Source organism: Macrotis lagotis, chromosome 2 (assembly GCF_037893015.1).
Source record: "Macrotis lagotis isolate mMagLag1 chromosome 2, bilby.v1.9.chrom.fasta, whole genome shotgun sequence".
Lineage (NCBI taxonomy): Eukaryota > Metazoa > Chordata > Mammalia > Peramelemorphia > Peramelidae > Macrotis > Macrotis lagotis.
Window position 1 is genome coordinate 51947656 of NC_133659.1, and position 22921 is coordinate 51970576.

Consider the following 22921-nt stretch of genomic DNA (forward strand, 5'->3'; position numbering starts at 1 on the left):
CCTAGGACATAGCAAAACAATTTACTTTGTCTGGAAATATACTAAGAATTTGTAAAAGTTAAATCAAAAATTTATCCATGGACACAAATAAAATCTCAGTTTTGCATATAAGTTCATAAGTACTATGTTGTTGGTGTTGATATTTTTCTTTGGAATCTACTATAGAAAATCAAGATGTGCTATATTCTGGAATTTGAAATGGGTTTAATTTGATGACTGTGTCAATAGTGTAGATGAGGATGAAGTTGATGATTATGATGACGGTGATGAAAAGCATGGTGATTATAACACTGACAACAAAGATGGTGAGACAGCAGCATGACTCATCTGATAAATGGGAGCTATTGTGATCATAGATATCAGGGTTAAAAATACTACTGATATCACATAGTTTCTGCCAATGAGCAAGACATTTCTATTGTATGTTTTCTTGAAAAATCTCTAGAAATTTCTGGTAAGAAAAGTTATCAGAGTGAGTTTGCAGAGCTTTGACACACAGTATGTTCTTTTCTTATGAATGTTACTTTATTTTTTAATTACATGCAAAGATAGTGTTCAATATTCATCCTTTCCACAAACTTTTGATTGCCACAATTTTTTTTTACTTCTTTGCACATACCCTTTGACTAAGTGCTACCACAATTAGGTCTGCATTCCAAGAGAGCAAAATAAAAGGAGGAAAAGGATTTATTTTTACAAAAGTATTTATAGTAATTCTTTTGTGATGGATAAAATTTGGAAATTGAGGAGATGGACATCAAATGAGGAATTGCTTAATAAGTTGAATAATGGAAAATTATTGGGTTATACGAAATGATGAGCAGGCAAATTTCATTATTAAATTAATAGAATTAACAGGAATTTTTTCCCTTTTTAATAGACAAGAGTAAAAACTTTATTGAAATCCTATTTCCATGATATTATAAAAATTAAATATTTTACACATTTATTTATTTATTCCTACATACAACTGGAGATTTCAACAATAATTTTTTCATGGTTTTGAGTTTTATATTTTTCTCCCTCCCTCCCTTCTTTCGTCCTTCTCCCAGACAGAAAGCAATCTAATATAGTATATATTTTGTATACATTTATAACGTGTATAACCATAGATCCAAATTAATCACGTTGTGAAAGAAGAATCAAATCCAAACAGAAGAAAAGACATTAGAGAGAAAAAACTGAAACAAATAAGATAACTTTTAAAAATTGCATTTAAACTCCACAGTTCCTTTTTTGGATATGGATGGTATTTTCCATAACATGTTTCTTAAAATTGTTTTTGATTATTGTACTGCTGAAATGAACAAATCCATCATAGTTGATTATCATCAAAAGTTTCTGTTAGTGTGTTTAATGTTGTTTTAGTTTAGTATCAATTCATGCAAGTCTTTCCAGGGTATTCTGAAGTCCTGTCCCTGAAGACTTCTTTTAGAACAATATTGTTACATCACATCCATATAGCACAATTTGTTCAGACATTTCCCAGTTGATGGGTATCCCCTCAATTTACAATTATTTTATACTAAGAAGAGCTGCTGTATTTTTGTACATGTGGATTTTTTTATCCTTTTTTGGGATTTCTTTGAGATCTAGAACTAGCGGTGATATTGCTAAATCAAATTATATGTGCAGTTTTATTGTCCTTTGGACATAATTCCAAAATGTTCTCCAGAAAGGTTAAATCCACCAATAATGCATTAAAGTCCCAGTTTTCTTACATCCTCTCCAACACTGATCATTTTCCTTTTCATGTTAGCCAGTGTGATACCTGTGAGCTGATACCTCAGAGTTGTTTTAATTTTCATTTCTTTAATCAATAATTATTGAGATCATTTTTATATTTCTATAGATAACTCTGATTTCTTCCTCTGAGAATGTCCTCTTCATATGTTTTGATGATTTATCAATTGGGAAATGACTTATATTCTTATAAATTAGACTCAGTTCCATATATATTTTAGAATTGAGTCCTTTGTCACAAACACTAGCTATGAAAGTTGTTACTCATCTTACTGCCTTTAAATCTTGATTGCATTGGTTTTATTTGTGTAAAATCTTTTCAATTTAATGTAATCAAAATTATCTATTTTGTATTTAAAAAATATTCTCCCTCTCTTCTTTGGTCAAAAACTGCTTCCTTTTCCATATATCTGACAGATAAACTATTCTTCCAGGTAAAAAAAAAAATTATCCTAATTGATTTATGATATGACCTCTTATGTCTAAATATGAATTTTTCTAAAGAAATCAGTTAATTACAGTCATAATGAAAAGACTGATCTAAATATCTATTATTAGAGAAATTCAAATTGAAACAATTCTGATATCTTAACTATAATAAATGATAAATGTATGTTCTAAATATGATTGTACATGTATAATCTATAGCAGATTACTTACTGTCATAGAAAGGGCAAGGGAAAAGAGGGTGATAGAAAAATGTGGATCTGAAAAGCTTACAAAAGTGTAAATTTTGAAAACTATTTTTGAATATAATTGAAAAATAAAGTAGCATAGAAATAGTAAATGTTTGTGGGAAGGCAATTACTACATTAATAAAGTATTGGTGATGAACTGCTCCAATGCCCAAAGAGTTATAAAACTGTCTATAATTGTCTTTTGATCCAGAAATAGCATCAATATTTCTGTACCTCAAAGATTTTAAAGGAAATGTTAAAAGAGAACTATATGTACAAAATATTTAGAACAATTCTTTGTTTAGTAGCTAAGAATTGTAAATTGAGGTGATGTTCATCAATTGGAAAATGACTGAATGATTGAAATGAAGTAATATTATGCCATAAGAAATGTTGAAGCAAATGATTTCAGGGAGGAAAACATGATGAAAACAGATACTGACACAAAGTGAAGTGAGAAGAACCAGGAGATCATTGAGTACAGCAAGATAAATAATATAATGATGATTCCCTCTGAAAGACTTGGCTAATCTAATCAATACAGTAATCAGAGAGAATTTCAAAGTGCTTATGATGAGAAACATGATAAACTCTGAATGTCAATTGAAGGAAAATTTCCTTGCTTTATTTTTTGAGAAATGGCCAATATGGAAATATTTTGCAGTTTTTCACACATATGACTGATATCATATTGTTTGCCTTCTCATTGAGTGAGGGAGGTATTGGAAATAGGAAAAGAATCTGAAACTCAAAGTTTAAAAGGAAAGAATTCCAACTATATTTAATTATTTTAAGAATAGTTAGGAGAAACAAAGAAAATAAAAGGCATCTAAAGCATTAACTATTGCTATTTTTTATGTTTTTCTTGAAAACTACCTTTTAATATCCTTTGGGGGCTGGATCTTATTTTTTATGAACTTGATTCAATTCCTTTTTATAGACAAATGAAACCATTATCAGAGAAACATAAATCTTGGATCTTTGAGTTTTTTCAATACTAATTTATTATGATTTTTTTACTTTTTTCTTTATATTGTGACCCTAATTTATTCCACTGATTCATCATTCTGTTCCTTATGAAGCATCAGATTAGGTTGATGATTATCACTCTGTAACCTAGTTTTAAGGTCATCTTCCTTAACATTTTGTTGTATTTGCTATTGCTGATTGCCTTGATATTCTTGAGTTTGTTCTTTCAGATGAATTTTGAAACTCATTCTACTCCTACAAAATAAGTCTTTGGTTGTTCCATTGCTACATCAAGTCAAGGAATGAATGTATTTTGTTAATCTGTCCGGGTTTTAGCCTTCTTCTTTACGAGATATCCTTTTGGATACTTTGTATCATTGAAAGGTACAAATAAAATAATTTTGTCTGGATGTGGTTAAGCACATAGATAACTATGCACATAAACATATATATGAGTAGATACCTAAACAATATGTTGTATTTTCATATGTATATATTATTATTATACATTTATACATGTATATGTACATAAATATGTATAAATTCATGTAAGAGACTATTGCAACATTGTATGGCAGTACTGGCCTGAGAAAGTAAATACTTCATTGATTGGCTACTTATAGAGTTGGGGGAAAACCAGGGACAAGGGAGAGTATTTAAGCTTTTCTGTGAAATAAAGAAAGAATCTGCTGTATTTGTCTCTCAGCTTTTTAGTGTTCGCTTTAATAAAACAGAGGTAAGGAATAAAGTATAATTTAGCCGGCAGGCACCTAACATATGGCGCCCAATATGGGGCATGAAGGCATGAAATAAGCATGTTTGGGGAGATCTGATTGGAGTCCAGGAGAAGGATCAAGCAGAACCACACATCAAAGGACTGAGACTTTGGACTGTCAAGGAAAAAGCTTCAAAGGACCAAGACTTTGAGCTGCAAGTGAGGAAAAAGCTTCCAGGCAAAATACCAGAGCCCAAGACTTCAAAGAAGGCAACAGGGTAATTGTTATGATGGGGTAGATATTAAGAATATTTAAAAAGGAGTGGTAGCAAGAAAGTATGGAGGAAACAGAAAGTACCGAGGAAAAAGCAAATAATCAATTAAATAAATAAATAAACAAACAAACAAACAAATAAATAAATAAATAAATAATTATCAAGAAAGGCCTAGGATTAGTCCTAAAGCACCATCTAGTAGAGAACCTTCAGAATTACAAAAAGCCATTGAAAGGGGCAGAAATGAAGGTGAAAGTTTGGGAGACTTAGAAGCTGAATTTCAGTCATATCCTGTTATTGAAGAGCAAGATCCTCTTAATCCAGGAAACCTTAGGCGAAGACATGAGCCAGTAGATATAAAGGCAGTCAGAGATTTAAAGAAATCAGTGGAGGAATATGGGGCAAGATCATCCTTTTTTCAGTTACAATTGGATACTTTTGCATACTCCTTATCAACACGTAATGATTGGAAGCAGATAGGGCATGTTTATCACCTGGACAACTTGTCTTTTAGATGATGGAGTTTGCAGAATAGTTTTGACAGATGGCTTTGAGTCAAGCGCAAGGTCCCAATGCTGCCACATATTATAAATAATTAAGTGGCACAGGTCAGTTTCACAACAATGCAGAGCAAATAAATTATGGGTTAGAAATATATGAAAGAATTGTTCCCAGTGTAAATAATGCTTGGAGGATATATTCCAATACAAAAATGAAAAGAGAACCATTTGCACTTATCCGACAAAGAAATGATAAGGCTTTTGTAGATATTTTCACCTGATTTCAGGAGGCAGTAGGAAGAACCTTAGGAGATATAACAGGAATAGACATATTAATAAAACAATTAGCATGGGCTAATGTAAATGCTGATTCAGAAAGCAATGATTGTCTAAAGAAGGGATGCCACCATTGAGGAAATGATTCAAAGATGTGACAGAGTAGGGTCTCAGGTGTATCATGCAGAATTGATGACAGAAGCATTTACTAATATGCACATGGGAAATAATGAGAAACAGACTTACTTCGTTTATGGAAAACCTGGACATTTAAAGAAAGAGTGTTGGGGTGCCCTAGAAGCTAATCCCAGAAAGGTCAGGGCACATTGTCCTAAAACTCCATGCCCAAAGTATAAAAAGGCAGGGCACTGAGCATCAGAATGTAGACAAGGAAATTTAAAATGGGGAAAGGGGCCCTTTCCCAGGGGCCCCTCAAACACAATCCTGGGGTATGACAGTTCAGAAGCAGCAGGGAATGGAATGGAAAAACCAGTATGCAGCTTTGATCCACACAAAAATATTGATGGTTAAAAGTGCTGGGAAATTTAGCACACCTCCACATGCTTCTACTAAAGTGTCTATTCATCCTTTATGAGTAATGGATAAGGAATGTGTAATCATTTTGGTTCCAACAAATCCGGAATATACTCACATCATACCTGTAGTAAGGCATGTGAGTGGGGGAATTTTCTCTATTGCAATGATGAATCCTAATAATGATTATAGTTACATAAATGAAAACGAATGTATAGTTCAGTTACTTGTTCTTTCAGGATTTTGTATAAATTGTATGAAAAAGGAGCCGATAAAGGGGTCAAAACTGAGAAACAATAATGAAACCATAATCACTACTACAATTTCTTCAGAAAAACCTCTTTGTGATATCCAAGTAGAGGAAATTGCTTTTCTAGGTTTGATTGACACTGGGGCTGATAAGATTGTGTTCCCCATACAGAACTGGCCACAAGTTTGGTCTAAACAAGCTGCCTAGACTAACCTAGTAGACACTGGAGGTCGACAGGAAACAAACATTTCTTGTCAACCCTTGAAATGGAGAAAAGAAGTTAAAGCAGGGATTGTCACTTCTTTCATAGTTGAAGGGCTCCCTACAATATTATGGGAAGAGATATATTGGATCAATTTGGGGCAATAATTAGCACGGATATTTTGATTAGGGCTGCTGCTGAGTTGGAAAGGATTAATGTACCAATTGTTAAATTAGAGTGGAAGAATCCCCCAGCTATATGGGTGGAACAGTGAACCCTTACAGAAGAATAGATTTTAGCCTTAAAAGATATAATTGAGGAATAATTAGAACAAGGGCATGTGGGAAAGAGTCACAGCCCTTCGAACTCCCCTGAGTTTGTTATAAACAAGAAATCAGGGAAATGGAGGATGTTAACTGATTTATGAAAAATCAATGAGGCTATGAAGGACATGGGTGCTTTACAACCGGGATTACCTCCTCCTAACATGATTCCCAAAGAACAACCATTGTGGGTGATTGACATTAAAGATTGTTTTTATTCTATTCCCATTCACCCATAAGACTATGAGAAATTTGCTTTTTCCATTCCCAACACAAAACTTGGAGCTCCTCATAATAGGAAGGTGATGCCACAAGGAATGAAAAATAGTCCAACTATATGTCAATATTTTGTACATGAAACATTAAAGGGGGTTAGAAATAAATATAAAGATGCATATTTTTACATTAAATGGATGACATCTTACAAAAATAGTGAAGTATTGGAAAAGATGCTATGAGATGCCATAGCTCATCTTTTCTTTTTTTTTCAGGTTTTTTGCAAGGCAAATTGGGTTAAGTAGCTTGCCCAAGGCCACACATTATTAATTATGAGTGTCTGAGACCAGATTTGAACCCAGGTACTCCTGACTCCAGGGCTATTGCTTTATCCACTGCACCACCTAGCTGTCCCTGCCATAGCTGATCTTAAGGAATATGTGTTAGTGATAGCTCCAGACAAAATACAAAATACAAAAACATCCTCCTTTTCATTTTTTAGGTTTCCAGGTAGATTCCACCACCATAAAAATCAAGCTTCCTGCATTGAATATAGACAAAGTACAGACATTAAATGATGTTCAGAAGTTAATAGGTGATATACATTGGATATGAACTCTGGTTGGGATTTCTAATGATCTTATGAAACCACTGTATGAAATGCTGAGAGGAAACAAGAATTTGTTATCAAAGAGAGAATTGACTGCAGAGACAAAGTCTAGCATTCAGACCATTATGCAACTGATTCATGACCAACACAGTATAAGAGTACATCATTTGCAGGGTCTTGAAATAACTATTTTGGACACTGTAGAATGTCCTACTGGGATTATACATCAAGGACAAGGCATTGTGGAATGGGCGTATTTAATTTTGCGGGGAAATAACATGTTCATTACATACTTGCAAATGCTTGCACTTTTGATTAAAAGGCTAGAAATAGAGTGATAGGGTTATTTGGAAAAGAACCTTCAAAGATTTACATTCCATTAGGGATAGAAATTATAGATGACAGTATTAAGCACTTTGAAAAATGACAGATTTTGTCAAATATGTCAATATCATCTAAATAACCATTAATGCTTAGTAAATTTCTCTCTTCATGGCCTTGAATTGTAAGGCAGATCATGAAAAAGGAGCCTGTAGATGGTATAAATGTCTTTACAGATGCAACAAAAAATAACCGCAAAATTTTATATTCCAGATTGAAATAGAAGGGATCTATTTATTACTCCATTTCAATCCACCTAAAAAATGAACTTTATGCAGTGATACAAAATGTGACAATTAATGAACCCATCAATATTATCATAGATAGTAAATATTTTTGGGGTGTTCTGCAGCATTTAGAAACTTCCTGAATCAAGGACATCAACAGTAATCAAGGACACCAATTGAGTCATTCAATTATTTTGGAAATTGTGACTTTTGCTTAGGAGATACACTTGTCCTCTATTCTGATTACATATTAGATCTCATACTGATGCTCCAGGTCCTATAGCTAAAGGAATTGCTATTTCTGATTCTATATTAACCTTTTCTTTTTTTGAAGCTATGAAGGCTCATGATAAATTAAATCTGTTGCAGCAATCATTACGAGGTTTGTATGGGATTACCAAAGAACAAGCTAGGAAAATTGTGCTACAATGAACTCATTGTGTGCCTTTTCTCCCAAAAACATCAAGTGGTTCTGTGAATTCAAAGGGGATGGGTATGAATTCTCTTTGGCAGATGGATGTTACTCATGTATCTGAGTTTGGCAGACCGAAGTACGTTTATGTCTGCATTGATACCTATTCAGGCTTTGTCTGGGTGACTCCACAAACCAGAGGCTTTTAAACATGTGAGAATTCATTTATTGAATTGCTTTTCTCTTGGTGGACTTCCCAAGACTTTGAAGACTGATAATGGTCTGGCCTATTTGGCTCAATCATTTAAAAACTTTTAAGCAGAATTTGCTATCACACATATTACAGGAATTCCTTATAATTCACAAGGGCAAGGGATGGTTGAAAGAATGAATTGGATGATTAAAATGGTTCTTCAAAAACAAAAAGGGGGAATATATGATAACCCCAACAATAGATTGAATTGTGCAATTTATACTATACATTTTTTGAAATTTGATTCCAATTGGCTTACTCCTCCTATGAAATTTTGGGGAATTGAACGATGCAGACAAAATTAAGTGGGTCTTTCAAAAGGATAAATATAATGCCCTATGCAAGAAAAAGTAATGTGGAAAAATAGGGAAGGAAAGTGGAAAGGACCTGACCAGGTAATAATCCAAGGGCCAGGATAGGTTTGTATTTCCACAGGAAATGGAAAAATCTGAGTTTCTGAAAGGAATGAATGCATTATCACTAAAGGAAAGAATCAACATCAGGAGGAAGAAGAATATCTCTGTAATAGAGTAGTTAACTTTGAATTTCATGAAGTTGCTTAAGAATGCATTCTTTTTTTTTTTGATTTGCTATATCAAAATTCTTAGGTTTTTCAAGAAATCCTGATTGATATAAAAATTATTTTTCTTTACCGGTAAAAATATAAATATGTGTGTATATGTGTGTAAATGCATATTTCATAATCTATAGGACTTTTTACATCTCTCTATTGGGCTGGAGTGGTGGGAAAATGTTTCTCTATTCTGAGATCTGGTACCATTCAGGGTATCCAGCAACCTCACCCTGGTAAATTTGAAATCTGATACAAAAGAGTTGTGTCTGTGTCAAAACTGTATGTGTGTGTGTGTGTGTGTGTGTGTGTGTGTGTGTGTGTGTGTGTAATTCAGATATGATGTAGTTACAGTTACCTGAGTTAATACTGCTCCTTTTTGGTTTGGGTTTTGAATTTAATTGTTTAAAAAGGTCCTATTTAAAAGTAAATAATCAATGAAGTTGTGATATAAACCTATCAGCTTATACCATTTGAAGGTTTGTAAGTGGCAAAGTTTGAAATGATTTCACCTGTGAGCCAGGTTTTGTTGGCCTAGTGTTGATTAAGGGCTGTGTTCGACTGAAGTTTAGACTTTAGTTTAGTAAAGGTTTAGTAAATATTGTATTAAATTTTGTAAGCTGATTTGTTTTGATGTTAAATCAATATTGATAACTGACAACAATATCACAAGCCCTTTTGTTGGTAAAGGAAGAAAGTTTATAATATTTATCTCATCATCTATCATCATATGTTTGTGGAAAGGAATGTATATGTATTTATCAGCTTTGTGTTCTGTTGTAACTTCAAAAGTGTTTGGCTCTCTTGGGAACATGTAAACTATTTGAATACTGTAAATGTTAAAACATAGAAATGAACATGTAATTGCTGTGAAGGGGTAAAAAGGGAAATATCACAAATTGTGATCCCCTTCTGGAATGAATCTGTGGATTCATGTATAGTATAATATAATGGAATATTATTGTAAAATTTGATAATTCATGTTCATTGACTTGAATTCCTGGTTTATTTTTACTATTGTTTTATTGCATTGGAATCCATAACACAAGTTACAAATTTAGGGTTACCTAATATGTTCTAATGGGTTTTTTAAAAAAAAAACTATGAAATAATCAATTGTTCATATTTTTAAAGATGGCTAGTAGTTAAAAGTTTATGTATAGATATTTATAGCCAATTGTTATGTGAGAAGTATGGAGATAATGGGCAACCTCCTAGCCAGAAAGAGATGTTTAGTTATTTTAAACAGTTAACAACTAAATAGGTTCTGTCCTTAGCTATGTGAGCAACAAATTGAATTATGATTTTTTCCCTGGATCTCCTAATACTAAGTTACAACCTGCCACACTCTTGGTTCCCCTTAGTGCTCAAGCCACCTGAAGCTCTGGTTATATCATTGCTATATTACAACATGTTGATCTGCCTGAAATAGAAAGATAGAAAGATAATATGCCAATGTAGCATTTAGCCCTATGGGGTTTGATGTTCAGACTTTTGAAAGAATGACCCTAGTCTCAACTAGGGTAGGATTCTTTTAAAAGTTCCCTCACCTGGCCCTTTGAAGCTTTGTAATAGCATATTGCCATGATCATTCCAGGTGCATGATAATTAGTAAGCCAATGGATCAGGATAATGCCTGTTGGCATATTTGATGGCTTTAAAGGAGAGATCTATTCTTTTACTAGAATTTTTGTTTGTTTTGTTGCAAATTACTTTTTTTGCAGTTTTAAAATGCTTTTTTTCAGTCAGGAACATAAAGTACAATTGTTGCCCCTTACAGACCTTCTGGTTTTTTCTTAATTATTGGACCTTTGTTAAATAGCCTCTGTTACAATATCTCTGGTTTTTACTTGTTCATTTTTTCCCTTGAGTTTTGCTTCTCTTAGTTGTACATTTTCAAGACCAGCTTCTGCAGATGCCAACCAGCTAGGCATTCCCTGGACCCTGCCTCAATGACACCCTCGCTGTAAGAAATTCATCTCTAAATGGAATGTGAAAGGCCCAGAATAATCTGGTCCTCAATAATTTGGAAGGGAAGAATTTGCCTCAAAAAAAACAAAAAAAGGGGGATGTGTAAGAGACTATTGCAACATTATGTGGCAGTACTAGCCTGAGAAAGTAAATACCTGCTTGATTGTCTAATTAAAGAGTTGGGGGGGGACCAGAGAGGGGCATTTAAGCATTTGTTTTCTGTGAAATAAAGAAAGAACTTGCCATCTTTGTCTCTCGGCTCTTCAGTGTTTGCCTGAATAAAATATAGGTAATGAATAAAGCATAATATAGCCAGCCAAGCACCTAACAAATTCATATTTGTATTTCCTTGATATATGTATATATTTCTGCATTTTGTGGTAGATAGCAAACTGTCCTGCAATATAGGAAGACCTAGGTTCAAGCAAAGTGTCTGGTATATACATACATACATACTGTGATATTCTGGGCAAATTACTTAGCCTCTCAGTGCTTTGGGTAATTCAATATGATTTTTAAGTTGCAGCTGTGTCAATTGCCTTTGTAGAGGAAGTTTTCTTCCCTGGGAATTCATATTCAAGTGAAAATATTGATCCAATCACTTTCTATTTTCCCCCCTCTTTCTTTCTTTGTCTCTGTTTCTCGTGATATATAAATATATTGCTTTGATCAATATATGTATAATATACATATAAATTCAGTAATAGTGCTACCCTCTCTCACACATAGGAATACAATCTTTATATGTATGTATAATTCATATATTTGTATTATATTCATATACAGACATATTTATAAGAATGACTTTAGGTAAATATAAAAAGAATTATTAAAAAATTATAACAAAGGAAAATATTGGCTGGTCATATAGCTAAAATAATAGACATCCCATGTACATCATTTGTATATAAATTATATGAAGATAATTTAAATTAAACACACAGAATATTGAGTTTCTTGTAAATTAGAGATTGATATAATTAATAGTTGCAAAAAAAGTTTATTATGAATGTGGTACAGTTTACAGTTAGAAATATAGTTGGAATGTGTTACAGTTTATAGTTGGAAATAACACTATTTGAATATAGATATTGTAACTGATGAATAGAATATTTAGAATACCAAATCATACCCAGAAGGTTAGTAATGAAAAAGGATACTTGAATATATGATAGCTATAGATAAATGTGCCTGTATATGTATGATTTTAGTATTCTATCTATATGGATATAAGTTCATATATAGACAAGCATCTGCACCTATAGAAGTTAAGGATAATGAAAAGCTAAGAAGCAAACAAAAAAATTTGTTTCTATTTGTGTTTAATGGAGGGAAAAAACTGGATTAGGAATGCAAAGATCTTGTTAAAAATGCTGACTCTGATCATGTACATTAGTGTGACTCTAGATAAATCTCTAAATCTCTCCTTTCATCATCTTAATATATCTTGGCACTGCTCCAAAATGGTTCTGGAGAAGAGAGTGAGGTTGATGACTTGGCAAGGCCCTGACTCACTTAAATTCAATTCACTTGCAAGTCATGACATCACCTTGTTGATGTCATGGTCCTTTTGGGGAACAACATTGAAGCAATAACAACAATAACAAACCCAAGAATAACAACTTATAATACTGGAGGTATGGATTAATATGACCATCAAGATTCCTCTGAGCCTTCTCATTTCACACCTATTAGATTAGCCCAGATGAGAAAAAGGGAAGATGATTGCTGTTGGAGAGGTTGTAGGAGAATTGCACTAATACATTGCTGGGGGAATTCTGAACAGATACAGCCTTTCTTTAGAGCAATATGGAACTATGCCCAAAGAGCAATAAAACTGTTCATACCTTTTGACCCAGTAATTCCAATTCTAGGACTATATCCAGAAGAAATTCTATAAAAAGGAAGAAGTCCTACATATTCCAAAATATTCATAGCAGCTCTTTTTGTAGTGGCAAATAATTGGAAATTGTGGGGATGCCCATCAATTGGGGAATGTCTAAACAAATTATGGTACATGAATATTATGGAATATTATTGTTCTAAAAGAAACAATAAATGTTTGGACTCTAGAGAAGCATGGAGCTTTTGCTGCATGAAGGGAGTAGAGCCAAGAGAACAATGTACACATCAACAATATTATGAGATAAACAACCTTGATGGAAGCAGCTCCTCTCCACAGTCCAGAGAGAGCTAGGATAACTGTATTAGACTGGCAGTGGGATTCTATTATCCCCAACCAGAGGAAGAAAAAGCAAAACAAAACAAAACACAGAAAAAACCCTACCAAATCTGATGAATGCTTTATAAAAATTATCTCTTATGGATCTCCTTCCCTTAATCCTAATTTCTCATGCCAAAAATTACTGATTTGTAAATATGTTTAACAAAATATATATTTAAAATACTAACCTGACTGTTCCCTATTGAGGGGAAGTGGATGGGAAGAGAGAGTAAAGGGAAATTTTGTAACTTGGAAATATGTATGTACATATGGATGAAAATAAATAAATGAATTTTTAAAAAAGATTTCTGTGAACTCTAAGTCTTATATCTGACAGAGGTGACTGATTTTGTCTTATTGTTAACTTGGCTGGACCATCTCCAATCATCCTGATTGATATTTGGTCATTGGTTCCAGATGGCTCTGGATATGAAAGTGAGACTGGTGATTTAGCACAGCATCCCCTCACTCAAATACAATTCATGTGCTTAACATGGCATCATCTTCTCCATGTCACGTTCATCTTCAAGAACAAATCAATATCTGGCATCAGCTTGGCCATATGACTCTGATGACTAGAGAGGACTAAGTGACTTGCCCAGGGTCATATATGTACTTAATATCAAGTGTCAGAAACCAGATTTGAACTCCTGTCCTCTTGACTCCAAGGCCAGTGCTGTATCCAGTGTACACTTGCCACTTACTTGGCAAGTCATGATCATCTTTGACAAATGAAGGCACCAAAGATATTTGCTTCAGGTATAAAAATTCACTATTTGACAAAAATTGTTGGAAAAATAGGAAAATAGTATGGTAAAAACTAGACATAGACCCACAACTCACACCCTATACCAAAATTAGGTCAAAATGGGTAAAGGACTTAGATATAAGGGGCAAAACCATAGACAAATTAATAGACCAAGTAATTATCTAACACACCTACAGAAAGGGAATGAATTTGTGACCACACAAGAATTAGAGTTTATTATAAACTGCAAAATGGATGATTTTGACTATATTAAATTAAAAAGGTTTTGAACTAATAAAATCAATGCTGCCAAAATTAGAAGGAAAGCAGAAATCTGGGGAAAAATTCTTCACAACTAGAAGTTCTGATAAAATTCTTATTTCTAAGATGTATAGAGAATTGCAGCAAATTTATAAGATTACAAGTAATATAAAAATTTTATATTATGGTGAAAGCTCCACCACCCAATCAGAAGAAGACAAAGCCAAATTTGTTTCTGACTGGGTTTTATGGAGAATAAAAAGGATTAGGAATGCTTAGTTAAATATATTAACCTAGTTAAAGTTACTAACTCTAATTATGTACTTTAGTGTGACTAGATAAAACTTTAAATCTATCCATTCACTATTCATATCTCTAATGTATCTCTTTCCTTTAATTCTAATTCCTCATATGGAAAAGGACTAATCTGTAAACATGTTTATCAAAAATAGGTATGTACAATGCTAACATAGCTGTTTGCTACTCAGGGGAGGAGGGGTGGGAAGGAAGGGCAGAAGGAAATTTTGTAACTTAAAAATATGGATGAAAAAATAAATGAATAATAATGAAAAAAATGAAAAAAAATTAAGGACAAATATCAACTTGGCCAGATAACTGACTACATTTTCTGCTTCATTTTAACATGAACTATGTGACTTTATAGTGATAAGTCAAAACCATAGCAGCTCACAAAGGATTTTAAAATTGTACAATCAAATATGCTGTTGGAGGATGAAAAGAAAAAAGTAGGGTGTAGATGGAGTGGAGGCAAACCCATTTTTGGTTCCTTAGACTATTACAAAGGCAGCATCAGAATTGTGCTAAGACATTGGGTTCGCAAAAAAAATCAAGTAGATTATAAATTGTAGTAAACAGTAACACTTTAAAATAATTGCCTGATCAATATTAATTCCATGGGTATCTGTTTAACAGCATTAATCACAATGAACTCATTTAGTATTAATGTGAATGTCACAAGAACTTCAATTGGATTTCCATTGTAACTCAACATTAATTACTTCAATTGGACCATTATTTTAAAGTGTTATCCAGTAAAAATGAAAGATAAAACAAAAAAATGGATTAAAAAGTGTGATAATATATTACTCTTATGCATTAGAAATTCTCATGGTACCATTTGAACATTTGACAAACATTTAAGATGTTTTCAGTAGAAATTTAACCTGGTCAGGGAAAATCTAAAGCTCAATAATCTAATGGATTTGCAACCTCAGTGATATGAACTTCCCTACGATGCAGATCCCCTCTCATGACTGCTCAACATTTTCCTATCTCATTTAGTTTTTTCCACATATTTGCCACAAAGTATAAACACTCCAAAGTATAAGGTCAAAGAATGAGAGTTGCAAATGACTTTAAGCACCAGCTAATCCAAAGCCTTCATTTTATAGATAAGGAAACCAAGACCAAGAGAGGAAAAGAGTTTGGAAATGAATCTCAGTGCTCCAATAACTTATCCAGCATTCCTTCTCCTGCAACCTATTTGATTTATTTCTACCACCAAATTCAGCACTTTATTCATCATATCAAACTTTATATATATTTTCAGTTGCTGGAAGGTCAACCTAAATTTTTTTGAACATTGACATAATGTCAATGGATCATCAGGACTATTTGTTACCCTTCCTACTTGTCAGGTAAAAAATCTCAATTTATTTTTCACTCATGGATTTCTCTGAAATTTCTCTGAGGTTATCCTTTATACTCCATTTTATTTCTTTATTTGTCCTTCTTGAAATCTAAATCTTTTACGTCAGATTCTTCATGTCTCTTTGAGTGAGTGATCCTTGAGATTAGGTAAAAATCTATTTCAATACATAAATCTATAGCAAGTTTCTTTTACTCATTACAGTTTGCAAAACTCTTCTTATTTTTGCCTAAAATCGGGTCATAAAATTTATTATCTCTTTCTTTAAAAAAAGGTTTTTCTAGTTTACCAATATTAGTAGGAAAACTCTTTTGGTCTGACTGCTTGAGTGACTAAAAGTTCTTGCATTATAACTTCTATTTGCAGTACTAGCGCCCAGAATTTTGTTTTCTTTTATTCATTTTGGATTGACTATCTATCACATTCTCAGGGCTTCCATTATTTTCCTATACATTCAATTTCATCCCGAACCTCTTATCTCTCAGTGATTGACACTGGCTTCTGTTTGTACTGACTGATCATATCCTTCTGTAATGTCTTTCATGTCTATCTTCAAGGGGCAGCTAGGCGGCACAGTGGATGGAGCACTGGTCAGGAGTAATCTAGGAGGAAGAGAGTTTGAAACTGACCTCAGAGTCTTGACTCTTAGAAACTGTGTGACCTCAGTCAAGTTACTTAATCCTGATTGCCTCTCATCTAGGATCTTCTCCAGTCATCCTGATTCATGTCTGACCATTGGACCCAGATGGCTCTGGAGGAGAATATGAGATTGATGGCAGTGCAGTCCTCACCTCCCCTCACTCAAATTCAATTCATGTGCATGTCAAGGCATCACCTCCCTAATGTCAAGATCGTTTTTGAGAATGAAAGAGAAGTATCATCCTCATCAAACATCATCAACATATCAAAACCTCTCTTGTGTCTTTCCATATTGTTTTTCTTTTTTGTTCTGGTGTCAGAGACCTTCTTACCAGAAATAACATCCTTTCTTGATTGCTTGATATTCCTCATTCTAGTTTCTTCTCGAAATTTTTCCCACCAACCACCAGTAGCACCATCTTTAATCCACCCCATAAGTAACTCCTTCCTAGATCTCTACAAACATGTTTAAATTGAACAAAACAAAATAATTCCTCTGTTTAGACCATCCCTATCATACTTTATAATATGTTCTTGTTTATTTCAATTAAGCAAATAATATTAAATACCTACTAAAAACAAAATACTGTAACAAGTATTTATTAATAATTTATTAATAAGTGACATGATCAAAAGTTTCTTCCTGGAAGGAGTGTATAGCCAGAATTCTTAGAGAAAAGTTATATATTTCATGGGTATATTTATTCATGCTGTCAAGAAAAAGCTATATACATATATGACCTCAGAAACTTCCTAATTGAATGGCATTGGGCAAATCACTTAACTTCTTTCAACATCTTTGTTTCAACAATCAACTGTTTCTCACCAGTAAATGGGATGTTAATAGTGCTTAATACCTACATTGGTAGGTTGTGTGGACTCTGCTAAGATTGTTGGGAGGATTAAATGAGATAATATCTTTTAATTTTTAATTAAACTTAGATACTTTCAAAGGGCTTAACACAGTCCCTGGAATGTAGTAGATCCTTAATAATTATATCTTTCTTCATTCATTCCTCAATCCTTGTGATATAGATGATTTTTCCTTTGCTCTGATTCTTCTTTTTCACAACATGACTAATATGAAAATACATTTAAACTGATTATACACATTTATCTTATATCATATTACTAGCTATTTGGAGGAGGATGGAAGGAAAAAGATGGTGGGAGAAAAATATGGAAATCATTATCTTAGAAAAATGAATATCAAAATCTATCTTTCAATGTAATTTGAAAAAAAATACTTTAATCTAAAAAAAGGATAAAATTTCTGGGGAGAACACAATAGCCCTCTTCAAATATTTGAAGGACTAGCATGAGGTACAAAGATCACCCTTGTTCTAGAAGTTGAAATTACTAATAACAGTTAGAATTTGAGAAACTGTGAGAAAAACAAACAAAAAATCAGTTTCAAATATTAGAATTGCATGAAATGAAATAGATTATCTTGAAAGTTCATTTCTTCCCTCCTGGATGTCTTCAACAAAAGGCTAAATGACCACTTGTCCAGTACATTTTAAAGGGTATTCCCTTCATTTGTGGGTATGAATCAATAGCCATTGAAACTCTTCCAACTTTGAGATACAAGTATTCTTTGATTTTGAATATTCTAAAAACAACTTTTCTTCTTCAAGATTTCCCTTTATAATCTATATTCAAAAATGTACTTAAACCAGTGAATTCAATCAATTAGGCTTCAAACAAACTTCTTTTCTTTAACATTTCTTTTTCCATTGTGAACTCTCTACAAACATCAAAGGACATGTACATTTTGGTAAGGAAAGTAGAACTGTAAAATGGGATTTCATATGAACCTATGAACTATAATGTATAACTTTTGAAAGAGTATATTGAATTTAACACAACAGAAACAAAACTGTCCTTTATGTCTGTATTAAATTCTGAACTTTGTTCACTGCTGTGTATTTTTTTGTCTCAATGTTCATTTCTTTTTTTCCCACAACAATCACTACCCACCAGTTTCTCCTTACAAGCTCCCCTCCCCAGAAGTCTTGTGTCACAAGTAATAAGTATAGACAAGTAAAAAATAATCCACATATTGGCTCTGTGTGAAAATGCCTCATTCTGTACCTCTTGTCAAGAAAGGTTGAAGGGAAAGAAAGGATTGCTCATTGAAAAAATAATTTAAAAAACTAGTTAAAAAGTCACTAAGCTGAATATCCTCTGACCCAATGATATTACTACTAACTACTACTACTAGTACTACTACTACTACTACATATATAATCCAAAGATCTCAAAAATGAAGGGAAATGTACCACATATATTCAAATTTGTGGCGTAAAAGATCTCAGGTTAATTTTTTTCATTGATGAAATCATACAGTGACATCTACTCACATTCATTAAAATTTTGATTGAGGAAAAACATAAACTGATGAAGTTGTTACAGATATTGTGACTATACTATCAGTACCATTCAGTGAACCAAATTCTTTCTATCTATTTACCTGTAGAAGGTGGATTTCTATAGTCAATATATTATATATACCTATTGATGCTATTAATAGATAACTACCCTAACAATCTTGGAAAAAGAAAGGTCACATATATAATAAAATATTCATTGTAGTACCTTTTCTGTTCATAACTGACTATAAGAAAAGTGAAGGCTCAGTTGAATCATAGCTGAACAAATTTTATGTGAAGGTAAGACAGAGATATGAACTAGACCTTTGATTTCAGTAATACAAGGAACCAAGTAAAAAAATTCTTTCTGCCAATATAGGTCAGTCCATTTATCACCTTAGAGATTTATCTAGAAAACAGTGGTAAAGTGACTAGTGATAGGTCCTAAAACCAGTACGTAGCAGAGGAAATTTGAATTAAGTTCTGACCTTAGGACTATCTGCCTATTCTCTAGGCCCTGAGGTCTTTATATTAATGTAAAGAAATATTATTGTACTGAAAGAAATATCAGATATGAGAAGTTCTGAAAAACATAAGACTTCCATGAATGCAAAAGAAATTCATAGCAGGATGTCAATATACTGAATGACTGCAATAATTTAAAATTTAAAATTTCAATGAAAATAGCACCAACAACAATAACAACCATAAGAACACTAAGAGGCAGGTGAAATGATATAAAATGACTGAGCCAATCTTGGTGCCCAAAACTTAGAAACAAATGCACTTTTGATTACAGATTGTAATGTGATATACTCTGTCAGATTCAATTGTGTCTGCTGGTTTTTCAAACTCAAAAATAATAACAATAAAAACTTGTTAGGAAGTAAAATTCCACTGTGGAGTAAGAAATCATAGGTTAAGATGATACTACTATTTAAAAATATTTAAATATATTTCAAGAAATCTGTATATATTGTCATTTAAATAAGACTCATTATTCTACCAGACACATTCTAAAATAAGGGGCAGATACTTTTCAGAAACTAAAAGTGAAAGTTCACACATTTACACACTCAAACAAGTTTGGCTCCAACATTCCTGTCTTCTACCTGCTGCTCATTTTTCAAGTCTCTAATTTTCTAAAGAGTTCCTTTCTCCCGTAGATAAACCTTTTGTGCTTGAGGGCCCAGATTTGTAAAAGAAAGTCAGGCCCTAGAAAATATAGGAATCTCTCACCTCATAAGTCCAAATCATTTAACAATCTAATGTCCATGATCAATGTTGGAAGGGATATGGGAAATCTGGGACAAAATACATTGTTGGTAGAGCTATGACCTCATCCAACCTTTCTAGATAGAGCAATTTGGAATTATGCCCAAAGGTCAACAAAAATGTGCATACCCTCTGAACCAGCAATACCACTACTAGGTCTATAACCTGAAGAGATTATGAAAAAGGGTAAAAACATCACTTGTACAAAGATATTCATAGCAACCCTGTTTGTGGTAGCAAAGAATTGGAAATTAAGTAAATGTCTTTCAATTGGGGAATGGCTTAACAAACTGTGGTATAAGTATGTCATGGAACACTATTGTTCTATTAGAAACCAGGAGGGATGTGAATTCAGGAAAGTTTGAAAGGATTTGCATGAACTGATGCTGAGCAAGATGAGCAGAACCAGAAAAACAATGTACACCCTAAAAGCAACATGGGAGTGATGATCAATCTTTTTTTTTTTTGAAAGCCATAACCAACAGGTCTATTCTAAAACATGAGATAGGGATAGACACACACACACACACACACACATATATATGTTATAGAATGGGGGTGGGATTTCAACAAAGCCAGACAGAAATGATATTCCAGGCCTAGGCATAGGGAACTAAGAAAGATTATTATCTGATGAGGAGTTTCCTGAAGTGAGCCTGGAGCTCTCAGGAGCCAGCCTGCTGTCTCCTCTCCTCAGGTACACAGGACACAAAAATCAGGACTACAAGCTGGACTGCTGCCTGAGCGAGCGAGATACTCATGTGGTCAGTGCCTCAGAGGATGGAAACATCTACTTCTGGGACCTAGTGGAGGTCACCATCCCATCGCCCAGCAGTTCCCAGTAACTAGCTTTGTCTTCTCTCCCACCCTCCTCATCATGTCTTCCTTTTCTGTCACAGGGTACTCTGGCTTTTACCCTGCCTGTGGGTGGAGGTGTTGTCCAGTCCCTGGTCTTCCACCCCACTGAGCCCTGCTTGCTGACTGCCTCAGAAGGCAATGCCCAGTGCTGGCAAGAAGAGTTATTTATAGCAGAGGAGGAGTCGCTGGCTTGAGGGGCAGCAGTAGACATAGGTGGATGGGATGTGTGAAGTTTATTGGCTTTGGGAACTGTACCATAACCTGCCACATAAAGAGACCTTTATCTCAGGCCTGGATATTTGCTGACCAGGATGCCATGAAAGGTGGGGATGTCTGGAGGAGTAGCTGTGACAAAATAATAGGAGGGGTTAGAATCCAGAACCCCCAATTTCCAGGTCCTTGTTGGAACTAGCTGCTCAGTCATTTTCTTCTATGGAGTGAAGCTGCTGATTTTCTGGGCAAAAGTCTCTGTCACCAGGAGAGGGAAGATAAGAGCGGCATCAGCATAGACCTTAACTGGCTTTGAGTCCATGCGGATCTTGCCCCAGGACACAGCTTCATCTGGCCTGGCCCCAGAGTTTGAGCCATCAAATTCCTGGACCATGTTGATATTGACAGCATAATCGGCCCCATTCCTCATGAGATTAGCATTAGCAATGTGGTGCTTCACCAGTCCTCCCCCAAGGATGATCATGCCTGTGTGCTTGGCAAAGATGGCCTGAGCATTGAGTCGTAAGTCCTCCACTATGTCCAACACAAGCCCTGGGTTCTCATATGAGTGGAAGAAGATCATATCCCCAAGAGACCCATCAGCCAAAGCCGGGCTTAGCACTGGGATGTTGTTGTCCAGTAATACACAGACTCATGGTTGTTTATTTCTTTGACCAATCATGCAATCATCTTTGATGGTATCCATTTCACCCCCTCTGTATTCTGCTCCAGAACCATCTGGTCCAGAATCGGCATCAACCAGTTCTCAAACTTGCAGTAGTTGTCATTGGGGACAAGCAGGTTTCCGATCCTGTGGATGCCATTTTGTCTCAGCTCCTTCCCCTTCAGGCTAAAGTCGCCCAGGTATGTGGGTGCCAGCATTTGATCAGGTCTTCTTCTATCCCACCGGAAGTTGTCACCAGACCATCTACCATGTTGTGTTGCACCAGGTAGCGGACGGTCTCGCGGACCCTGTAGCTGATGAGGTTGGATGTGTAGCCCAAGAAGATGGTGCTGCAGCTCGCAGGCCGATGGATCGGGTTCAGGTCGGCGTGGTCCTCCTCCTCCTCCCCGAGAGGCTCCAGCTTCTTCTCGATCATGGTGTGGACCTGCTGCGCGGCCGAAGCTGGTGGCCTTGGAAGCCGGTGGTGGCGAAGGCACGGAGGAGGGCGCCGTAGTCCAGGCTGCGGTTGAAGTCGTAGCCCCTGACCGGGACCGGCCCTGCGGGCAGCGCCGTGATGTGCCTGAGCACAGCGTCCAGGGCTCCCGAGGGCCCCGGCCCGGGGCCCTCCTTCTCCTCCTGGGGGCCCTCCATGAGCCCTGCCGTGATGATCAATCTTAATGGACTTACTCATTCCTTCAGTGCAACAACCATGGACAATTTTGGACTATCTGCAATTCTTTATCAGTATTCAGAGAAAGAATTGTGGAGTTTGAACAAAGACCAAAGACTATTACCTTCAATTTAGAAAAAAAAAATGTTAACTTATTATGCAATTTTGCTATCTGTTATACTTTATTTTTCTTCCTTAAGGATATGATTTTTTTCTTCACATTCAA

The 22921-nt window shown here is 34.6% G+C and overlaps 1 pseudogene; it reads right to left on the reverse strand.

The window, feature by feature from the left end:
* Positions 1–20996: 20996 nt before the first annotated feature.
* On the reverse strand, positions 20997–22676 carry LOC141510995 (deoxyhypusine synthase pseudogene; annotated as a pseudogene).
* Between the last annotated feature and the right edge of the window lie 245 nt (positions 22677–22921).